The sequence below is a fragment of the Schistocerca serialis genome, chromosome 1 (assembly GCF_023864345.2).
Source record: "Schistocerca serialis cubense isolate TAMUIC-IGC-003099 chromosome 1, iqSchSeri2.2, whole genome shotgun sequence".
Taxonomy (NCBI): domain Eukaryota; kingdom Metazoa; phylum Arthropoda; class Insecta; order Orthoptera; family Acrididae; genus Schistocerca; species Schistocerca serialis.
Window position 1 is genome coordinate 1,268,253,092 of NC_064638.1, and position 25,435 is coordinate 1,268,278,526.

Below are 25,435 nucleotides of genomic sequence, written 5' to 3' on the forward strand. Positions count from 1 at the left end.
GTCTGCAAGATCCGGGCAGTCGCAGAGGGTGGGCTTACTGGTAGTTGGGAGCTCCAACGTCAGGCGCGTAATGGGGCCCCTTAGGGATATGGCAGCAAGAGAGGGGAAGAAAACCAATGTGCACTCCGTCTGCATACCGGGGGGAGTCATTCCAGATGTGGAAAGGGTCCTTCCGGATGCCATGAAGGGTACAGGGTGTACCCATCTGCAGGTGGTCGCTCATATCTGCACCAATGATGTGTGTCGCTATGGATCGGAGGAAATCCTCTCTGGCTTCCGGCGGCTATCTGATTTGGTGAAGACTGCCAGTCTCGCTAGCGGGATGAAAGCAGAGCTCACCATCTGCAGCATCGTCGACAGGACTGACTGCGGAACTTTGGTACAGAGCCGAGTGGAGGGTCTGAATCAGAGGCTGAGACGGTTCTGTGACCGTGTGGGCTGCAGATTCCTCGACTTGCGCCATAGGGTGGTGGGGTTTCGGATTCCGCTGGATAGGTCAGGAGTCCACTACACGCAGAAAGCGGCTACACGGGTAGCAGGGGTTGTGTGGCGTGGACTGGGCGGTTTTTTTAGGTTAGATGGCCTCGGGCAAGTACAGAAAGGGCAACAGCCTCAACGGGTGCGGGGCAAAGTCAAGACATGCGGGGACCAAGCAACAATCGGTATTGTAATTGTAAACTGTCGAAGCTGCCTTGGTAAAGTACCGGAACTTCAAGCGCTGATAGAAAGCACCGAAGCTGAAATCGTTATAGGTACAGAAAGCTGGCTGAAGCCAGAGATAAATTCTGCCGAAATTTTTACAAAGGTACAGACGGTGTTTAGAAAGGATAGATTGCATGCAACCGGTGGTGGAGTGCTCGTCGCTGTTAGTAGTAGTTTATCCTGTAGTGAAGTAGAAGTGGATAGTTCCTGTGAATTATTATGGGTGGAGGTTACACTAAACAACCGAACTAGATTAATAATTGGCTCCTTTTACCGACCTCCCGACTCAGCAGCATTAGTGGCAGAACAACTGAGAGAAAATTTGGAATACATTTCACATAAATTTTCTCAGCATGTTATAGTCTTAAGTGGAGATTTCAATTTACCAGATATAGACTGGGACACTCAGATGTTTAGGACGGGTGGTAGGGACAGAGCATCGAGTGACATTATACTGAGTGCACTATCCGAAAATTACCTCGAGCAATTAAACAGAGAACCGACTCGTGGAGATAACATCTTGGACCTACTGATAACAAACAGACCCGAACTTTTCGACTCTGTATGTGCAGAACAGGGAATCAGTGATCATAAGGCCGTTGCAGCATCCCTGAATATGGAAGTTGATAGGAATATAAAAAAAGGGAGGAAGGTTTATCTGTTTAGCAAGAGTAATAGAAGGCAGATTTCAGTCTACCTAACAGATCAAAACGAAAATTTCTGTTCCGACACAGACAATGTTGAGTGTTTATGGAAAAAGTACAAGGCAATCGTAAAAAGCGTTTTAGACAGGTACGTGCCGAGTAAAACTGTGAGGGACGGGAAAAACCCATCGTGGTACGACAACAAAGTTAGGAAACTACAGCAGAAGCAAAGAGAGCTTCACTCCTAGTTTAAACGCAGCCAAAACCTCTCAGACAAACAAAAGCTAAACGATGTCAAAGTTAGCGGAAGAAGGGCTATGCGTGAAGCGTTCAGTGCATTCGAAAGTAAAATTCTATGTACCGACTTGACAGAAAATCCTAGGAAGTTCTGGTCTTACGTTAAATCAGTAAGTGGCTCGAAACAGCATATCCAGACTCTCCGGGATGATGATGGCATTGAAACAGAGGATGACACACGTAAAGCTGAAATACTAAACAACTTTTTCCAAAGCTGTTTCACAGAGGAAGACCCAACTGCAGTTCCTTCTCTAAATCCTCGCACAAACGAAAAAATGGCTGACATCGAAATAAGTGTCCAAGGAACAGAAGAGCAACTGGAATCACTCAACAGAGGAAAGTCCACTGGACCTGACGGGATACCAATTCGATTCTACACAGAGTACGCGAAAGAACTTGGCCCCCCTTCTAACAGCCGTGTACCGCAAGTCTCTAGAGGAACGGAAGGTTCCAAATGATTGGAAAACAGCACAGGTAGTCCCAGTCTTCAAGAAGGGTCGTCGAGCAGATGCGCAAAACTATAGACCCATATCTCTGACGTCGATCTGTTGTAGAATTTTAGAACATCTTTTTTGCTCGAGTATCATGTCGTTTTTTGGAAACCCAGAATCTACTCTGTAGGAATCAACATGGATTCCGGAAACAGCGATCGTGTGAGACCCAACTCGCTTTATTTGTTCATGAGACCCAGTTAATATTAGATACAGGCTCCCAGGTAGATGCTATTTTTCTTGACTTCCGGAAGGCGTTCGATACAGTTCCGCACTGTCGCCTGATAAACAAAGTAAGAGCCTACGGAATATCTGACCAGCTGTGTGGCTGGATTGAAGAGTTTTTAGCAAACAGAACACAGCATGTTGTTCTTAATGGAGAGACGTCTACAGACGTTAAAGTAACCTCTGGCGTGCCACAGGGGAGTGTTATGGGACCATTGCTTTTCACAATATATATAAATAACCTAGTAGATAGTGTCGGAAGTTCCATGCGGCTTTTCGCGGATGATGCTGTAGTATACAGAGAAGTTGCAGCATTAGAAAATTGTAGCGAAATGCAGGAAGATCTGCAGCGGATAGGCACTTGGTGCAGGGAGTGGCAACTGACCCTTAACATAGACAAATGTAATGTATTGTGAATACATAGAAAGAAGGATCCTTTATTGTATGATTATATGATAGCGGAACAAACACTGGTAGCAGTTACCGCTGTAAAATATGTGGGAGTATGCATGCGGAACGATTTGAAGTGGAATGATCATATAAAATTAATTGTTGGTAAGGCGGGTACCAGGTTGAGATTCATTGGGAGAGTGCTTAGAAAATGTAGTCCATCAACAAAGGAGGTGGCTTACGGAACGCTCGTTCGACCTGTACTTGAGTATTGCTCATCAGTGTGGGATTCGTACCAGATCGGGTTGACGGAGGAGATAGAGAAGATCCAAAGAAGAGCGGCGCGTTTCGTCACAGGGTTATTTGGTAACCGTGATAGCGTTACGGAGATGTTTAACGAACTCAAGTGGCAGACTCTGCAAGAGAGGCGCTCTGCATCGCGGTGTAGATTGCTCGCCAGGTTTCGAGAGGGTGCGTTTCTGGATGAGGTATCGAATATATTGCTTCCCCCTACTTATACCTCCCGAGGAGATCACGAATGTAAAATTAGAGAGATTAGAGCGCGCACGGAGGCTTTCAGACAGTCGTTCTTCCCGCGAACCATACGCGACTGGAACAGGAAAGGGAGGTAATGACAGTGGCACGTAAAGTGCTCTCCGCCACACACCGTTGGGTGGCTTGCGGAGTATAAATGTTGATGTAGATGTAGATGTAGATGCTTTCGAGAGCTCATATTTGACCAGGCAGACTGTGACCTCGATGTTGGATTAAGAAAAATTTTGAGTGTAGGAGCAACTAACTCTAAATAATGAAAGGTGTATGGTAGTACACACGAGTGCTAAAAAGAATCCGTTAAACTTCGGTTACACGATAAATCAGTGAATTCTAAAGGCTGTGAATTCATCTAAATACCTAAGAATTACAATTAAGAACAATTTAATTTGGAAAGAACATATTGTAAATGTTGTGGGGAAGGCGAACCGAAGACTGCGTTTTATTGGCAGAACGTTTAGATGATGCAACAGACCTTCTAAAGAGACTATCCACACTACGCTTGTTCGTCCTCTTTTGGAGTACTGTTGTGAGGAATGGGATCTTTACAACATAGGTTGAACGGAGTACATCGAGAATATTCAGAGGAGGGCAGCACGTTATGTACTACCGAGAAAGAGGGAAGAGAGTGTCACGAACATCATGGGGTGGACATCATTAAAGGCGTTTCTCGTTGCGGCGGGATCTTCTGCAGAAATTTCGATCACCAACTTCCTCCTCCCAGGGCGAAAATATTTTGTTGACGCCGACATACATAGGGAGAAACGATCATCATAATCAAATAAGGTAAATCCGAGCTCACACGGAAAGATATAAGTGTTTGTTTTTCCCGTGTGCTGTTCGAGAGTGGAATAACAGAATTATTGTAAAGCTGGTTCTCTGAATCGTGTGTCAGGCACTGAATTGTAATTTACAGAGTACCCATGTTCAAAAATGGTTCAAATGGCTCTGACCACTATGGGACTTAACATATGAGGTCGTTAGTCCCCTAGAACTTAGAACTACTTAAACCTAACTAACCTAAGGACATCACACGCATCCACGCCCGAACCAGGATTCAAACCTGCGACAGTAGCTGTCACGCGGTTCCAGACTGATGCGCCTAGAACCGCTCGGCCACAGCGGCCGGCAGTAGCCATGTAAATGTAAATATAGATGTAGATGTAGCTGAATGAAAATATTATTACTACTACTGCTATTGCTGTGTTAGTATTACTACTACAGTGTGACGTGGCATTATGCGGTGGATCATTTTCGAATGTCTTTCGAAGACGAAACCTCCACTGGACATGAGCATAAAGAAAATAAAGTTTTGCGAAGAGTGTACGCTCCTAAGGGAAAAAGGACTGTGTGTTTAGAGTGGAGTGGAGGCGTGAAGCTGCGTGGAGTGTTTTCTTTGCCGGCGTTTTGTGGCGCTGCTCTGCAGAGACAATGGCTGCCGCGGCAACTTCTAAAGGCAGCCCGACAAAGGAGAGAGAAGAGAAGAGTCCGCAGCCGAGAGGCAGAGGGCGCTACTGCCCAGGCAGTATTGGCGGCGCGGCGTACCAGCGAAGCCTTTCCAGCTGTCGCCTCGTTACTGGAGGGACCGATTTCATGTAGCCTTGTAGCCCTCCACTCTACTGCAAGTCTCTTCATCTCTGAGTATCTACTATAGCCTGCATCCACTTTGCACTGATACGAATATTTCGATCTCTCTCTCTCTCTCTCTCTCTCTCTCTCTCTCTCTCTCTCTCTCTCTCTATCTCTCTCCCTCTCTCTTCCTACTAATTCTTTTTTTTTTTCTTTCCGGTCATCAGTCTTCTGATTGTCTCGATGTGGCCCTCCACGAATTCCTCTCCGGTGACAATCTTTTCATCTCAGAGTAGCAATTGATTGCAACCTATTTTCTCAGTTATTTGTTGGATGTATTCCAATCTCTGTCTTCCTCTACAGTTTTTACCCTCTACAGCTCCCTCCAACACCATAGATCTCCAATAATCCTGTCCCTTCTTGTTGTCAGTGTTTTACGTATATTCCTTTACTTGCCGATTCTTCAGAGAGTGTCCTCATTCCTTGCCGTATCACTCCACCCATTTCTCAACATTCTTCTATAGCACCAAATCTCAAATGCTTCGATTCTCTTTTGTTCTGTTTCACTGCCACACAGTGCTCTGCTCCAAATTCTGTGCCATTCTTAGAAATTTCTTCTTCAAATTAAGATCTGTGCCTGATATTAGCAGACTTCTCTATGCGACAGCCAGTGCTAGTCTGCTCTTTACGACCTCTCTGCTCCGTCCAACACAGGTTATTTTGCTGCCTAGGTAGGAGAATTCCTTAACTTGGTCTGCGTCGTGATCCCTGTTCTGAGGTTAAGTTTCTTGCTGTTCTCATTTCTGATGCTTTTCATGATTTTCGTCTCTCTCCGATTCACTCTTAATTCATATTCTGTTCCCATCAGACTGTTCATTCTATTCAACACATCCTGTAATTCGTCTTCACTTCCACTCATGGTACCAATGTCATCAGTGACTCATTGATATCGTTTCATCCTGAATTTTAATTCCACTCTCGAACCTTTCTTTTGTGTCCGCCATTGCTTCTTTGATGTACAGGTTGAATAGTAGGAGCGAAAGACTATATCCCTGCCTTATACCCTCTTTAGTTCGAGCACTTCGTTCTTGGACTTTCACTCTTATTTTTACCTCTTCGTTCTAGTACATATTGCGTATTACCCGTCTTTCCCTGTAGCTTACCCGTATTTTCGTTAGAATTTCGTATATCTTGCTCAATTTTACATTGTCAAACGCTTTTTCAAGGTCGACAATTCCTATGAACTTGTCCTAGTTTCTTCTACAGTCTTAGTTCCGTTATTAACGGTACATCAAAAACGCATCTCCCGTACCTCTACTTTTCCTAAAGCCAAAGGATCGTCATCTAATAAATCCTCAATTTTCTTTTCCATACTCCTCAATACTGTTCTTGTCAACAACTTGCATACCTCAATTTTAAGCTGATTTGGCGGTAATTCTCGCATTTGTCGGCTCTTGCTCTCTTCGGAATTGTGTTTATGACGTTATTCCGAAAGTCTGACGGTATGTTGCCAGCCTCATACATTATACACACCAACGAGAACAGTCGTTTTGTTGTTACTTTTTTAGTGATTTTTGAAATCTCAGTGGAGTGTCATCTACCCCTTCTGTTTTACTAGTTTTTAAATCGTCCAAAGTTCTTTCAGATTCTGGTTCTAATTCAAGAACCCCTATATCTTCCCTGTCGACTCCTGTTTCTTCTGCCATCACGTCATCAAACAAGTCTTCACCATCATAGAGACCTTCAGAGCACTATTTACACCTATCCGCTCTCTCCTCCACATTTAACAGTGGAATTCCCAATGTATTCTTTACGCTGCCGCCCTTTCTTTTAATTTCACTGGGGGCTATTTTGACGTTTCTATATGCTGAGTCAGTCCTTCGACAATCAGTTCTTCTTCGACTCCTTCACATTCTTCATCCAGCCATTTTGCCTTAACTTCGTTGAGCTTCCAGTTTATTTCATTCCTAACAAATTACTTGTATCTCTTTATTCCTGATCTGCATTCTTGAGTTTCCCTAAACATTTTAGTACTTTCTTCTTTCATCGATCAACTCAAGTATTTCTTCAGTTACCTATGGCTTCTTCGCAGTTACCTTCCTTGTACCTGCGTTTCCCTTTATAGAGATGACCATTCCTCTTCAACTGTACTCCCTACTGAGCTGTTCCTTATCGCTGTATCTTTATCCTCAGAGAACTTCAAGCGTATTTCTTCATTCATTAGTAATCCCGTATCCCTCTTCTTTTCTTATTGATTCTTCCTCATTAATCTCACAAACTTCAACCAAGTTTTCGTCTTTACTACATTGTGATATGAGTCTATATCTGCTCCTGAGTACACCTTACAAATCAATATCTAATTCCTGAATCTCTGTCTGAACACGATGTAATCTAACTGGAATCTTCCCCTATCTTCTGGCCTTTTCCAAATATACCTCCTCCTATTGTGATTCTTGAAGAGAGTATTTGCTAATACTAGCTGATATTTATGGCAGAACTCAATTACCCTTTCTCCTCTCTCGTTCCTACCACGAAGCCCATATTCTCCTTTAACATTTTGTTATTAAGTTTGATACATTACCACAAAGCTGGACCTGTGATTTTGAGGAAGTATTATATAACACATTTTCTAACATTCTGCGTGGTTTCTGTTTGTTCTATGTCGTGTCTCCCTACCACTTTCGCGCAACGACGCTCTGAGCGTGTTTTTTAGGGAATTGACTAGTTTGAACCTGGGACCTGTTGCTGGTAAAGAGACGCTAGACCACACATGACATATAGAGTTCAGAAGAGTTCAGTGAGACTAGCGATGATATAACCAAATACCTAATGATTTCAGCGTCAGCTCCACTGCACTCCCTGTAAAAGAATCTTAATACTAACTAAATTTAGTGGAAGGGGTTCAAGGCTTTCCTACTTTTAGTTAGTTGGTAACATAACGTCGAAAAAGCAGTTAAGTTTACCATTGGAAATTTTATTCTACTCACAAAACATTGTTTATAAATTGCACTATTGATAAAGGGAAATGTTTTAATACATGATAAAAACCAACTGCGTTCAACAAAAATGTGAACGAATATTCCCTGAATGGATTTCCAAGTTCTAAAATGGATCAAAGGATGACCTATGCCATATCACATCTATAATCTAGGTTTAAATTAAGTTTCACGAAAGAGAAAACTATCAAAATGGTCTACAGTGACCCTCAATTATCTTTAATTACTTATCTAACTTGTCATAAATTATAGTGGCTGATGTGGCTTCTCAATAATTATATAACAGAAAAATCATTGCATTTCAGATTTTAACTTATGTAGCAAATGTGAATACCATGAGCTTCAATTGACGATCGACACTAGTATTACGTAAAAACGGGATGTAACAGATGAAACTTCTGCAGTTCTGAGTGAAGCCTTATGTGCTCAAAAACGCGGCATCGCATGCGTTCATTACCTTGTCGGTGTTCGTCAGGGGGCGGCAGCCGGCGAAGCTCCATACAGCTCGCCGTCTCTGAAGCAACTCTTTTCTAACTTCTCCTTACTACAATTCACCGAAGTTGGTTTTTTAAAAAAACTGTCTGGCTGTGTTTTCATCTGACCAATCAGGGTCTCAATGTTAACCTTAAGCTCCGCCTACAAAAATTCTGTCTATCCAATGAGAAACGTTATACTTTTCGTGGTGGGGCAATGTTTTTAAAGTTTGCAACGTAACAGAGACGCGAAAAAGTCTCACGCTAAAACTTGCGGCTGGTGTGGCCCTTTTAGTGTTATCGTAAGATCTATACTGTTCTTCTGGAGGGCTCTAGCTTTTAACATGGGCTGGGGGGTGGTCCTGGTGGTTATCTGGTGACGTGGGTATCCGTCCCTTATCGTAGGGCCTTCTAGTTTAACACGGTTCTGCTCTCGGCTTCTGTTCTCGTTTCTCCCCTCGGAACTGCGTCTGTCTCACGTTGGGAAGGTATGACATGCATTTAGGCATTCTTGTGTTAGTCTGTGGTATTCCATTTGCTCACTCGTTACTCGTAATATTTTGGTTAATTTAATGTCATGATTTATTCGGAGATATGTGACATACTACTGGATTTGCTTATCATGTCAGGGTTTTCGTGGAAGGTATTGGATTTGCCTGACACCTTACATATCACCTCCCTTCGAACTTAATTTTTGCACTGAACTTAGGCAATGATTGAATCATTGTCTATGTCACTCAAAAATTATTCCTTTATCTAAATTTTGTTGCCTACTGTTCAGCCACATTATTCTGGTTCTATGCTAGTTTGTATTACTAACTTATATTTTTAAATTCTTCCACATTATTCTCAAAAATATGTTTATATTGACAAGAGAAGTATATTTTTATTCTATTATAATTATTATTATTTTTATTCTCTTTCTTTATTTAAGTGTGAAGTTTGTTTTTTTAAGAAGTTTGTTATCGAAAGTGAGGAGTCTTTCACATCGATTTTCTTAGAAATATTTTTTTTATAAATGTAGTAATTAAGTAAAATCTATTCCTAACACATTTTCTAAATATCATGTACAAGTAAAATGTTTTTGTTTCTAGACGCTCATTTCAACATTGTTACACTAACAAATAAGAATTATTTCCAAGAACTGCTTTGGCAAAGTTATATACATACACAAGTATTGAGATATTATCCTAATAAATGGTACAAATGTTTAAAAAAAGGGAAAACATCCAACAAGATAATTTTTTATTCTTTGTTTTTATAAGGAGAAAATAATTAAAATATAGTTATTCTTTTGTTTTTATGAGGAGAAAATAAGTGGCATATAGTTTTAGTGTTTATTATGCCTTACTTTTGTTCTTTATATACTGTCCATTTCAGAACTAATTATTTATTTTTATCGATAGTCTATTTTTTTACTTTGTAGTTTATTAGCTGTCTGGTGTGCTTAACTTATTTAGTTTTTCACATGTTTCTTTTGCACAATTCCTACATCACATAATTTGATTTCACACATTCACACAATCCTATGAATGTTTAAGCATGAGGTTGGCGAATGTTTTTGCATGAAGGTGATGGACTTGAGCGAGATGGATGTGGGCAAGTATTTGATGTACAGCTTTGTTCGTCGTTCCTTGTTGGCTTTGCAAGTGTGTGTTGCTGTTGTGGAGGTCCCATAATGGAATGGAGCTGTGAGTGCAGAATCTCGTGGTTTACTGGCTTTGTATGTGTGAAAGTCATCATTATGTGTCACTGAAAGCGGTCGTTTTTTGTAGTAATACTTCGCAGACGACTAGTTTACAATAGGACAGGGATCTGGGAAGGTATGTCGTCTATTCTTCACTCATCTTCTTTCTTGGTCTCAATCCTGCGAATCTTCAACTTCTGTTCTTCCTCCTTTTTCTCTGCTCCTTACTTAATTCTTGGTTCTTCTCTGGGCAGGATATGGAAATATTTATTGATAACTAGTCGCTTTGAAGTTCTCCTCTTAGTAACAGTTTGATAAATTGTTTGGGCATGTCATTTTTACTTTGTGGAAGTTTTCTTCAGTTTCGTGCATCAGCGTGCTGTTTAATAGCAGTATTGTGACTTTACACATATTTTTTTGCCAGTGGTGGCTTGCCCAAGCGGTCTTCTCATCGGCCGTTTTTTGCTCGCTCTGCTGACTCAGGGCGTCGCAAGACACTCTTGACCTTCCGTGTTCTGTCACAGCAGGGTTCCTCTTAGCGGACAGATTTACTGCCCACATCAGATACAAGGGCCCTCTGTTGGTCTCGCTGTCCTTTCCCTTCTCGCGACGCTTCTGCCGTGTAGGAATTGTGTCTTGCTAATTACATCCTTTTCTTTCTTGATACTTCTCGCATTGCAACTTGTGGGTCATTGCATCTGGTCTTTGCTGGAGATTTTACAATGATTCTTACAAAAAGTTTTACTTATAATCATCTAACATATGTCTAGTACCTATATTGTTTTAGGCCTTCTTAAAAAGCTTAACAAATTTCAACACCCTTTCCATGTTACAATTCTAAGATATGTTGAATCTTAACTTCTACAAGAATCCTCAAATTCGTTTTTTATTTTTGTGTAGTGTCATGGTGTATAGCATTTTAGTATTTCATCCTGTTAGACTATCTATGCTTTATCCCTTCACCTTAGTCTATGGTACTATAGGTGTTACTTTTGTTTTGTTTTTATTGACACTACTTTCTTTTTCCCACCTTCCTCTCTCTTCGTTCTTCTTTCTCCTGACGATCTTATCTGCAACATAAACTTGAAATATTGTGCTAATTATTTACCAGTAATAAAATTAATCTTCAAACTTTTTGATATGGCTCACATGGTGAAGTCCTAAGGTTTTGCCTGTTTTTGGGTACCACAGCATTATCATGAGCAATTCGGCTAATTATGACAGGTCCTTTGTATGCAGCGTAAAACTTATGTATTTTGTGTTTCTGTTTGCTGGAGAGATGATGTGTTCTTACAAATACTATCTCGCCTACTGAGAATGTTCTTTTAATTGCTGTTCTATCTCCTCCTTCTTTTCTTTTAATGGCTGCCTTTCTGATGTTGGAGAGTGCTGTTGCTATGACTTGTTTGTGCTGTCTATGTGGTACAATAGGAAATCTAACATTTTCTCTGGTTATGTTTGGGGGTTCAATACTTTTAAGTACAGTAACTGGAGGTAGTAGTGTAGTGCTATGTGGCATTTCATTTATTACTTCTTGAAAATCTTTAAGGTATATATCCCAAGTGTTGTGTCTTTTGCCTGCATGTAATCGGCATAAAGTGCCTATGTCCTTCATAGATCGTTCTGCTGGATTTACACTAGGTTTGTACTTAGATATGTAGATGGGTTTTATTTTGTTTTGTTTTAACGTGTTCTGCCATTTCACTGATTTGTATTGTGGGCCATTATCCGAAATTATTCGTTCCACTCGACCTACTTGTCTGAGAAAATCTTGTCGAAATGCTTTACTTATAGTAAGACCTGTTGCCCGTATTAATGGTGTCAAGGTACCATATTTAGAAGTAAGTTCCAAAATGACAAATATGAAAACATATACATTTTTTGTGCGTGGGAGGGGCCCCATCAAATCTGTTGCAGCTATTTGTTTTAATTTTTTAGGGATTATTGGAAACATAAGTGGTTTGGTTTGGAAAGTGACGTGTTTAGCCCTCATACATTTTTTGCATTTGACTAATACCGTTCTAATTCGTCTTTCCATATTAGGAAAATGGCTTGTTTGTTTTATTTTTAAAAAGCATTTCTTTGGTCCAAAGTGGCCATTACTTACATCTACATCTATACTCCGCAAGCCACCTGACGGTGTGACGGAGGGTACCTTGAGTACCTCTATCGGTTCTCCCTTCTATTCCATTCTCGTATTGTTCGTGGAAAGAAGGATTGTCGGTATGCCTCTGTGTGGGCTCTAATCTCTCTGATTTTATCCTCATGGTCTCTTCGCGAGATATACGTAGGAGAGAGCAATATACTGCTTGACTCTTCGGTGAAGGTATGTTCTCGAAACTTTGACAAAAGCCCGTACCGAGCTACTGAGCGTCTCTCCTGCAGAGTCTTCCACTGGAGTTTATCTATCATCTCTGTAACGCTTTCGCGATTACTAAATGATCCTGTAACGAAGCGCGCTGCTCTCCGTTGGATTCTCTCTATATATCTTCTATCAACCCTATCTGGTACGGATTCCACACTGCTGAGCAGTATTCAAGCAGTGGGCGAACAAGCGTACTGTAACCTACTTCCTTTGTTTTCGGATTGCATTTCCTTAGGATTCTTCCAATGAATCTCAGTCTGGCATCTGCTTTACCGACGATCAACATTATATGATCATTCCATTTTAAATCACTCCTAATGCGTTCTCCCAGATAATTTATGGTATTAACTGCTTCCAGTTGCTGACCTGCTATTTTGTAGCTTAACGATAAAGGATCTATCTTTCTGTGTATTCGCAGCGCATTACACTTGTCTACATTGAGATTCAATTGCTATTCCCTGCACCATGCGTCAATTCGCTGCAGATCCTCCTGCATTTCAGTACAATTTTCCATTGTTACAACCTCTCGATACACCACAGCATCATCCGCAAAAAGCCTCAGTGAACTTCCGATGTCATCCACAAGGTCATTTATGTATATTGTGAATAGCAACGGTCCTATGACACTCCCCTGTGGCACACCTGAAATCACTCTTACTTCGGGAGACTTCTCTCCATTGAGAATGACATGCTGCGTCCTGTTATCTAGGAACTCCTCAATCCAATCACACAATTGGTCTGATAGTCCATATGCTCTTACTTTGTTCATTAAACGACTGTGGGGAACTGTATCGAACGCCTTGCGGAAGTCAAGAAACTCGGCATCTACCTGTGAACCCGTGTCTATGGCCCTCTGAGTCTCGTGGACGAATAGCACGAGCTGGGTTTCACATGACCGTCTTTTTCGAAACCCATGCTGATTCCTACAGAGTAGATTTCTAGTCTCCAGAAAAGTCATTATACTCGAACACAATACGTGTTCCAAAATTCTACAACTGATCGACGTTAGAGATATAGGTCTATAGTTCTGCACATCTGTTCGACGTCCCTTCTTGAAAACGGGGATGACCTGTGCCCTTTTCCAATCCTTTGGAACGCTACGCTCTTCTAGAGACCTACGGTACACCGCTGCAAGAAGGGGGGCAAGTTCCTTCGCGTACTCTGTGTAAAATTGAACTGGTATCCCATCAGGTCCAGAGGCCTTTCTTCTTTTGAGCGATTTTAATTGTTTCTCTATCCCTCTGTCGTCTATTTCGATATCTACCATTTTGTCATCTGTGCGACAATCTAGAGAAGGAACTACAGTGCAATCTTCCTCTGTGAAACAACTTTGGAAAAAGACATTTAGTATTTCGGCCTTTAGTCTGTCATCCTCTGTTTCAGTACCATTTTGGTCACAGAGTGTCTGGACATTTTGTTTTGATCCACCTACCGCTTTGACATAAGACCAAAATTTCTTAGGATTTTCTGCCAAGTCAGTACACAGAACTTTACTTTCGAATTCATTGAACGCCTCTCGCATAGCCCTCATCACACTACATTTCGCTTCGCGTAATTTTTGTTTGTCTGCAAGGCTTTGGCTATGTTTATGTTTGCTGTGAAGTTCCCTTTGCTTCCGCAGCAGTTTTCTAACTCGGTTGTTGTACCACGGTGGCTCTTTTCCATCTCTTACGATCTTGCTTGGCACATACTCATCTAACGCATTATGTACGACGGTTTTGAACCTTGTCCACTGATCCTCAACACTATCTGTACTTGAGTCAAAACTTTTGTGTTGAGCCAACAGGTACTCTGAAATCTGCTTTTTGTCACTTTTTCTAAACAGAAAAATCTTCCTACCCTTTTTAATATTCCTATTTACGGCTGAAATCATCGATGCCGTAACCGCTTTATGATCGCTGATTCCCTGTTCTGCGCTAACTTTTTCAAATAGTTCAGGTCTGTTTGTCACCAGAAGGTCTAATATGTTATCGCCACGAGTCGGTGCTCTGTTTAACTGCTCAAGGTAGTTTTCAGATAAAGCACTTAAAAAAATTTCACTGGATTCTTTGTCCCTGCCACCCGTTAAATGTGTATACCATATGTACTTATTAATTAGTTCATCTGGGATACAAATTAACCATTCATTCGTTGCAACATTTCGTCTAAAAAATAAAACATTGTTTTTTACGAGATAGTGCTGTCGAACGTCTGGAAAATCCTTACTTCTCCACGTGTGTTTGATTCCTAGTATTTCGGGATCCTTGTCCTGTTCTTTGCCTATGTTTTTCAATGCTGTCGTAATGTAGTTTTCGAAAGGTACTTGTTTCATATAGTACATTGTAAACTGGTCTTCTGCTGCTTCCAAACGTTTGTGCTGTTTTACTTCAAACTTGTACTGAAAGTGCTTAATACTGCCAGTCTTAGGTAAAAATACCTCTGCTTTATCTCGTAAAATACCCTCTAATTCTCTTTTATTGTGTTCCGAAATACCTTGAACTTCTTGCAATTTTTCGTCGATTTCTTTATGGACTTGTAACATGAGTTGAGGCGATTCCCCCTTTTGTGCATACCATTCTAATTCTTCATCCTCTTTATCTCGCGTCATTCTTAATTGTTTGTTTATAACTGGTATTTCTTCTAATTTTAGCTTTTGCTCAAAGAGAAGTGTGACATTCCCGAATGTTACGCTACCTTTCCCCATATCTATTATCGCTCATCTCTCATTTAAAAAATTTGCATCTATAATCAAATCTACAGTTAGTTTAGGTATAATCACGAAACTGGCTTCGATCTTTTGACCTTGACACGAAAGAGTTAACCTTGTTTGTCTCGTAACTTCCGGAGCATTGTTTCTAATAGGACCTCTTACTTTAATCTTACGTGTTTTCAGAACTGGCAATTCCTCATTGGCATTGCACTGCATGAATAAATTTTCGGAGATCGCAGTCAGTTCACTTCCGCTATCAATTACAATATTGACTGGGATGTGCTTTACCATGGCCTTCACAACTGGTTGAATTTGAAAGGGTTGGTTCTGTTCTTCTTCTTCTTGCATCAACGAATCCTCCACTGAATCATACATGAGTCTTTTCAGGAATTTCCCTTGTGAATTCGAACTTTCTGTAGGATAAGCTTCGACTGCTACTTCTCTCTCTTTTATTTCCTTTTCTCTATTTCTTCCTTCATTTACGCTTTCTTCAACATCCTCTACTTTTTCCTCATCCTCGTCTATCTTCTCCTTCTTCGTCGCTACTTCCACATAATCGCATCTAAATGCTCTAATTATCGCTTCATAACTTCCTTCATTATATACGTTCGGTTGTGTGCCCACTAGTAACTTATTTTCAACTTCTGCCGACTGCGCATTATCCTCATTGATTTCGCTTTCCCTGGTTTCCATCTCAAATAGCTCTGCAATACTCATTACTTCGTCCTTTCCTCCTACATTCGTTGTGCATGCCTCTAGTAATTCATCTTCCTCGTCAGTATTCTCCCAATTAATTTCGTCCCAACACGATATTGTTATTTTCCTGCCTTCGTCTTCATCTGGTCCCTGCGCATTTGTTTCTTCCTTCTTCTCTTCTCGTGATAAGGTATTTACTTCTCTGTTCAAGGGGCTGCAATTTTCCTGGGTCGGTGCGTCATTCCCTTTGGCATGGGCGCTTAGCTGTCAATTCGAACGTTTTTCGGGGTTTGGTGGTCTTACCTCCACCTCTTCTATCTGTATTCTCTTTTCTTGCTACGCTTGTTGATATTGGTTTGTTTGTTGATAATTTGTCGGTCTATTGGTGCTCCAATGCCCGTTCCGGTTGTCGTTATTCCCTCTGTAATAGTTGTTGCCGTTCCTGGGTGAATTATAGTTATTGCCATATTCTCTTCTAATCCATAACCGGTTCTTTGTTGAAATCTATAGTCGTTTCTTGGTGCGAAGTTATCACGTGGTTCGTAATTATTGTTTCTTCGTACTGTGTCTTGTGGATTCTACTGCTTTTTGTTTTCGTTTTCACGTGCACTTCGTCTTTTTCTTGCGTCATCTTCCGAAAATATGAACTCTAGTTCCCTTAGAATACCTTTAAATGCTTCGACGTCAATGCCTCCGCGACCTACTAGTGATTGCTGGTATTTCAATGGTAACTTCATCGCGCATAATTTAATCAACTCTCCGTCACTGTATGGTACATCTAAGCATTGATTTTTCTTTGCCATTAATTCGAAAAATTTCACGGGACTCTTCTCTCCTGAATTTTCAAAACATGGGTTCTGTAATAATTCGTACTTCACTCTGTTCTGTGCTTCGCTGGACCAGTATCGTGAGAGAAACTTCTCTCTGAAATCTTCGTAAGATCGGCATGTCGCTGCAACATTCTGCATGGTTTCTGCGACTGTTCCTGACATGTGTGCACATATAAAGTCTAATTTGTGTGCTAGCGTCCAGTTTTCTGGTAATCCTATTCGGAATTGATCAATAAAAGTTCGTGGATGTAACGAGTTTCCTTCTCGAAAGTGTTGAAATTTTCTGGCTGTGAGGAAATGATCGTTGTCGTACTTCGTCATAGTTACATATGAAATTCGCGATTCTTCGCCACTTTTGTTTCTGATCATTTCTCCCGTCGTTCTTTCCGGTTGTGGTAGATCCATTGGATATTGTCCACTGTAACTTTCGCCTACCCTTGCGTAGTATCGTTGGAGTGGTACGCAATAATTTTCTTCCATCGGTTGTGAACGTGTAGCTGAATGCATTGCACTATACTCTTCGCGACCTGGCTTTCCACTGTCAGGTATTGGTTCGGTATCTTGTCTGGCTAACCTTGCTGCTTCATTGCACCATCCAAACTGTCTTGAAACATACATTTGTGGTTCCGCATGTGTTTGCGATGACGTTTGTTCATCAAGAATTTCGAAACGTGTTTGTTGCTGTGCAGGCTGTCTGATTTCACGTATGTTACTTTCCGCCTGTGATTGGAATCGCAAATGCGTAATATCTTCGTTAATTGCTTGTTTTTCCGGTGCTGTTACAGATACGGATGTGGTTGCAGACTCTGTGCTTGTTCGATCCTGTTCACTACGCTCTTCAATGGTTTGCAACAACTCTGTTCGCAATTTCTGAAATTGTCGCTTCGTTTGCGCTTCTATTTTGACTATGCGGTTATCATATCTTTTCAGCGCTGCTTTTGTGATACGTTTGTGTAACACACTGTTTTCAACAACTTCACGCGCTGTACCTGCTGCTTGTCTAGTAATTATGTTTATCTGTTTCTCTAGTTTCTTGACTTCTCCGTGGGTGTTGTTACGTATTGTTTTGATCTCGTCCTGAGTTTCATTACGCAATGTTTGTACGTCCGCTTGTACTCTGTCAATGTCTGTTCTCAATTGATTGTGTCCTGTTATTAAATTTCCTATCACTTCTCGAGATTCTTTTGCCTCGTCTTCAATATGACTTAGGTGTAACTGATTTTTTTTGTTTTGTTCTTTAGTATCACGCATTTATCTCGTGGTTTCTGCAATTTGTTTCGTCGTTTCTGCATCTGAATTTTAATTTGGTTCGCAATTTCTTTATTTTGTCTTGTCATGGTTTCCGTCATTAATTGTAATAATTCTGCCAGATTGGTGGGTCCTATTGCGTTTTCTTCCGACGTCCTACGCTCTGTGCTTTCGCCCAAGTGTTGGTTTGCAACCGATTGCATAGAACTGTGCGGTGACACGTTTCTGCTCGAATTCCTTGTACTCTGTGGTGAGGGAGCTCTGATTACTTGTACTATGGGTTCTACGTATTGAAGACGCAAGTTAGAATTCTCATCGTCTGTCTCTCTACTTTCCTGCTCCTCTGTCGTATGCTGACCTAGGTTTTCTGTGCCTTGGCGTACATTATCCTCGTTATGGTGCGTTATCTGTCCTATTTCTCGCGATACTGCATCGTCTGTTGTACTGTCCTCTATTCTCTGTCCATCTTCATGTTGGGTCTCTACCTCAATTCGGTCAAGGTCTCGATCTGCCATTGCTAATCTTTCCTAATCCCTTATTTTCTGTTTTAAAAGCAATTCACGCGCCGTACTTCGCGTCAACGTGCGCTCATACGATCTCACGCGTTTCATAAACTTTTTGCACACACGACTTGACAATCCATTCACTTACTTGTTGGGTCAGAACCAACTTGTCAACGATGTATCCGCCACCTGTGCGCTTGCATTGGAGAGAAAACTTAATTCTAACAATATTAAAATTCATAACTTAATTATGCTATTGTCTCTGCCACAATGTCTCACTTTCTATTGAATACTTTTACTATCTATCGCTGCATCTACTGTTTTCGACTATGTATAACTTTAGGAAAAAAAAATTTGTTACAAAAATTTTTCAACAAGATATTTTTCTGACCTAGTTAGGCATGTCGTCGACCTTCAATCATGGTATTTTACCATCCTGGCAGGGTCGCCATTCTCTAACATTCTGCGTGGTTTCTGTTTGTTCTATGTCGTGTCTCCCTACCACTTTCGCGCAACGACGCTCTGAGCGTGTTTTTTAGGGAATTGACTAGTTTGAACCTGGGACCTGTTGCTGGTAAAGAGACGCCAGACCACACATGACATATAGAGTTCAGAAGAGTTCAGTGAGACTAGCGATGATATAACCAAATACTTGATGATTTCAGCGTCAGCTCCACTGCACTCCCTGTAAAAGAATCTTAATACTAACTAAATTTAGTGGAAGGGGTTCAAGGCTTTCCTATTTTTAGTTAGTTGGTAAAATAACGTCGAAAAAGCAGTTAAGTTTACCATTGGAAATTTTATTCTACTCACAAAACATTGTTTATAAATTGCACTATTGATAAAAGGAAATGTTTTAATACAGGATGATAAAAACCAACTGCGTTCAACAAAAATGTGAACGAATATTCCCTGAATGGGTTTCCAAGTTCTAAAATGGATCGAAGGATGACCTATGCCATATCACATCCATAATCTAGGTTTAAATTAAGTTTCACAAAAGAGAAAACTATCAAAATGGTCTACAATGACCCTTAATTATCTTTAATTACTTACCTAACTTGTCGTAAATTACAGTGGCTGATGTGGCTGCTCAATAATTATATAACAGAAAAATCATCGCGTATCAGATTTTAACTTACGTAGCAAATGTGAATACCATGAGCTTCAATTGACGATCGACACTAGTATTTCGTAAAAAGGGGATGTAACAGATGAGATTTCTGCAGCTCTGTGTGAAGCCTTATGCGCTCAAAAATGCGGCATCGCGTGCGTTCTTTACCTTGTCGGTGTTCGTCAGGGGGCGGCAGCCAGCGAAGCTCCATACAGCTCGCCGTCTCCGAAGCAACTCTTTTCTAACTTCTCCTTACTACAATTTACCGAAGTTGGTTTAAAAAAAAACTGTCTGTCTGTGTTTTCATGTGACCAATCAGGGTCTCAGTGTTAACCTTAAGCTCTGCCTACAAAAATTCTGTCCATCCAATGAGAAACATTATACTTTTCGTGGTGGGGCAATGTTTTTAAAGTTTGCAACGTAACAGAGACGCGAAAAAGTCTCACGCTAAAACTTGCGGCTGGTGTGGCCCTTTTTGTGTTATCGTAAGATCTGTACTGTTCTTCTGGAGGGCTCTAGCTTTTAACATGGGCTGGGGGGTGGTCCTGGTGGTTAGCTGGCGACGTGGGTGTCCGTCTCTTATCGTAGGGGCTTCTAGCTTAACACGGTTCTGCTCTCGGCTTCTGTTCTCGTTTCTCCCCTCGGAACTGCGTCTGTCTCACGGTGGGAAGGTATGACATGCATTTAGGCATTCTTGTGTTAGTCTGTGGTATTCCATTTGCTCACTCGTTACTCGTATTACTTTGGTTAATTTAATGTCACGATGTATTCGGAGCTATGTGACATACTACTGGATTTGCTTATCATGTCAGGGTTTTCATGGAAGGTGTTGGATTTGCCTGACACCTTACAATTTGGCGAAACATAGCTCTTCGTCGCATGTCGGGGGAAATTTCGTGCAAGGGTGACTAAAGATACCGACTGAAATTGAAGTTTTTAAGTTCAAACTGCCAAGAAGGCAAAGATAACGTCACTTGCAGACCCCGTGCTGATCGACCCTTCCAGAAAGCAGCAGAGACAGAGTCTGTCGTTGTCATCATTGTTTCTGGATTTGGTCATTTATATTACATACAGTGACGGGGCAAGATCAATATTTGGTGTGGGCAAGATAAATTTTGCGAGGCCCTCTGGCGGCAAAAGGGTATACATTTTATATGAAATTTTTTTTTCGAATTTTTCAAACTTCGTTCATAAAAATGAAATCATTTTAATTTTATGTAACTCTATTCAGTAGTTTTAGTAATAACCAGCAGTTAAACATTAATGAAACAAAATTTTTCAGCTTTTAGCCTTAATGTATTCCTTAAAAACTGTATCGTAATCTAGTGTAGATGCTGTATCCTTGCTTCAACAAATAAAACTGTCAAAGCTGAAAGCCTTTGTTGACTCATTGTACTACGTAAATAATATTTTTCCTTTTAGTTTTAATTTTAAGAAGTTCCTCTCTGCTGAGGCTCTTACAGGTGCTGTTAACAAAATTGGAATGACAATACAGTTGTTTGGAGAAATTTGTTCTAAGTTATTTTCTGTTATTGACTGCAGCAGTAGTTCCACATCTCTAATAAAGTTGGGTCAATTTGGATCGTTATTTGCAATTCTCCATTTCGTAAGGTTAGAACCACAGCTTTCACTGAGTGTAAAACTTGACAAATTTTTAACATACGTTTTGGAATAACTTTTACTTTACTTAGATTTTCAAAACATTTTAAAGATATAAACCTTGAATCCATATTGCTCAATATGGAATCAATCATGGTGTTAAAATATCCGTTTCGTATTGGCTTTCATGAAACTGTACAGTTTCATCAGTGCTTTCGTAAATGAATATCCTTTTCAGTTGGCTAACATTTCATTTTTAAAATCTTTTGGCAGACCATAGGTGTTTTTCTCAGTAAACTGACGAGAATCAGACAACTGTTGCTCGAACCCAGTTTGTCGACATTCTTTGATCTAGTCACAAAATGTACGCAAGTGTTCAAGAGCAGTACTTAGATGAACTTCTACAGATTGCCATAATTTACTTACAATATTAACATACGATAACATCCCATAGCATAAAAGTAATGACTGATAAATTCTAAGCTGAGTCAGAATCACTGTGTGTGTTTCATCCTTTCGAGTAATTTTTTAAGATCTCAGTTCATTCCACATCTTCAGATTCCTATAGTATGCCTTCACTTCCGTGATTCTGCTTTTCAACCCTCTGTCTCATAAAGATTTTATCGTAAGTTTAAATTTGCCTGAAATTAATTTCCAGCGTTTACTGGATCTTGGAAATAGCAAATAAATTTCCTGAATAAAACCAAAAAATGTTTTTGCTGTCGCTGAAGAATTTAGCTGCGTCTGCCAACAGTATATTCCAACTATGACACGCGCAGGGCGTAAAAGACGCCAAGGGATTTATATTTAATATTCGAGTTTTAGCTCCACTATTTATATCCGGCGTATCTGCTCCATTGTCGTATCCTTGGCCACAACAGTTTTGAATATCTAATCCATTGATCTCTATCTCTTCCAGTACTGCGTTAGTAAGATATTCCTCGGTTGTCTCAGCGATGGCCAGACACCCGATAAAGTTTTCTTCTATTGCGGCAGCTGATGTATTACAAAACCTTAACTCACATTTTTTCAACTCGGCTACTGTCTCTAGTGGAGTTGAACGAGATCGAAAAATATTTTGCCTCTTTTACCCTACGAATCTCTTCATCAGTAACTGCCATTGACATCAATATGATACATTCTGAATATCGTGGCTGAGATTAGGACTTCTCAAACGTTTTTCGTCGCACCCCCCCAACACACACACACACACACACACATCCTAGTATGATGTGTGCGCATGAATTTGGGATCTAGTCTTGGTTGGAATTTGCAAACAGAATCTCGCAGATCCCTTTCAGTTACAGCCGAGAGCATTGTTTTGTCTTGACGACATTGCGGCAAATGTTGGCTCACACGAATAAGTTGATACGAGGGGTAATAACAAGTCCACTGACTGCCCTTCTTGCAAATTGGGATATTCATTTCGAGTCTGTAACGAAAAATTTTTAAGAGACTTCGAGTTAAAGTCAAATCGAAGTATTCTATCACTTGAGAATTCTATTAGCTCCGTCTTCTGTTGGCGGCTCGTTTGTTATGTTCGTTTGAACGGCTTGTGGTTCCTATAATAAGCAGATGAAGATTGCGAAAATTTATCCTCGAACTCTTGACAAAGGTCTTCGAGATGTACTACGCCAATTCCACTAATTTTACCGACACTACTGGCCATTAAAATTGCTACAACAAGAAGAAATGCAGATGATACGCGGGTATTCATTGGACAAATATATTATACTAGAACTGACATGTGATTACATTTTCTTGCAATTTGGGTGCATAGATCCTGAGAAATCAGTACCTAGAACAACCACTTCTGGCCGTAATAACGGCCTTCATACGCCTGGACATTGAGTCAAACAGAGCTTGGATGGCGTGTACAGGTACAGCTACCCATGAAGCTTCAACACGATACCACGGTTCATCAAGAGTAGTGACTGGCGCATTGTGACGAGCTAGTTGCTCGGCCACCATTGACCAGACGTTTTCAGTTGGTGAGAGATATGGAGAATGTGCTGGCCAGGACACCAGTCGAACATTTTCTGTATCCAGAAAGGCCCGTACAGGACCTGCACCGTGCGGTCGTGCATTATCCTGCTGAAATTTAGGGTTTCGCAGGGATCGAATGAAGGGTAGAGCCACGGGTTGTAACACATCTGAAATGTAATGTCCACTGTTCAAAGTGCCGTCAATTCGAACAAGAGGTGACGGAGACGTGTAACCAATGGCACCCCATACCATCACACCCGGTGATACGCCAGAATGGCGATGACGAATACACGCTTCCAATGTGCGTTCACCGCGATGTCACCCAACATGGATGCGACTATCATGATGCTGTAAACAGAACCTGGATTCATCCGAAAAAATGACGTTTTGCCATTCTTGCACCCAGGTTCGTCGTTGAGTACACCATCGCAGGCGCTCCTGTCTGTGATGCAGCGTCAAAGGTAACCGCAACCATGGTCTCCGAGCAGATAGTCCATGCTGCTGCAAACGTCGTCGAACTGTTCGTGCAGATGGTTGTTGTCTTGCAAACGTCCCCATCTGTTGACTCAGGGATCGAGACGTGGATGCACGATCCGTTACAGCCATGCGAATAAATGCCTGACATCTCGACTGCTAGTGATACGAGGCCGTTGGGATCCAGCACGGCGTTCCGTATTACCCTCCTGAACCCACCGATTCCATATTCGGCTAACAGTCATTGGAACTCAACCAACGCGAGGAGCAATGTCGCGATACGATAAACCGCAATCGCGATAGGCTACAATCCGATCTTTATCAAAGTCGGAGACGTTAAGGTACCCATTTCTCCTCTTTAGACGAGGCATAACAACAACGTTTCACCAGGCAACACCGGTCAACCGCTGTTTGTGTATGAGATATCGGTTGGAAACTTTCCCCATGTCAGCACGTTGTAGGTGTCGGCACTGGCGCCAACCTTGTGTGAATGCTCTGAAAAGCTAATCATTTGCATATAACAACATCTTCTTCCTGTCGGTTAAATTTCGCGTCTGTAGCACGTGATCTTCGTGGTGTAGCAATTTTAATGGCCAGTAGTGTATATCCACGAAATCACTGAGACAAGAAATAATTTTCAGTTACCCTTCTTCATACGGATTTTCGAAAGTTCAGTATTTCTCTTAAACGCAAGTACTTTCTAACTCAGAAAGACGATATTAGTATTGCGATACCATCCTTCAGTTCCTCAAAAACGTCGTCCAATTGGCACAGTACCAGAAGTCATTTTTCACCCAGAAACAGAGCCACGACTGTATGATTTCTGTTCAGCAGGAAGAGACGAAGTTCACCCTTCTGCTCCACAATGCAACGAAGAACATTACCACGATACAACCTAGGTACGCCCGTATGCAGTGAAAGAGAATCATGAGTAGAACCCATTTCCTCCCAAAGAATGGAAAAAGCCCACTGTTTAAAGCTTATGCTATCACAAAATTTACAACACTAACTGCGTAGTTCAGAACTTTATTGACTTCTGGTTGGACTAACTTAGAAGCCAGTGCCTACCTGTGTGTATCGTGCAATGTGTGAATTTTACAGAAAGAGAAACAGCACACACTCTTGCCATCCCATCGGTACATATACCAACACAATTTCTCCATGACATATCGGTATCAACAAAAAACTAAGTCGCACGAAAGAAAATATCTTCGCCAATAGTCCTTCTTTCCAGAGAGTTGCAAAATAGACAGTCCTAGACAGTGGGCTATCATGAAGACGTGGTAGCAGTTGGTTTTTCATCATCTAGAAGTATCGACTTCAGACTCTCGCCAAACCTTTCTCTTTGCATGATTTCGCAACTTTTCTCGCCAATAATGTGTCGTCATTTGGATTTTGCAATTGAGTAGAATACCTCTAGGGTTACCCTTAGGGTTTTCTTAGGATATATGTTTTTTTAATTTTTATTTCGCAGTTGAGTACCTTACAGTTGTTCCTGATGACGCTTAGAAAATTCGTTGGGTTTACTTACATGGTTAGGATATTTTGTCTACAGGTGACTCTTTTGTAGGCTTCAGGCTATCGTTGGGTAAAATCTCCAAAGATTGAAAACGCTGCTATCGTTACTCAGTATTCAAAAGAATGCCGATACAGTCTGATGTCAGACTGTTATATTTACGCTTTTCGGTTTTGCGTTTAGAAATAATGTTGCTGATCAGAACAGAGGACGATGAAGAAGAAGAATGCATTTTGATTAAATTCTAATCTGTTTCCTTATTAGAACTGCATACTTTCGAAGGAGAAGAGGAACTACATGAATCACATGCGTGAGATATATTGTCACGAGTGCGAATCAGCCACTTATACATTGGAATGGCCTAGCTGTATCATTTATATACGATTAAC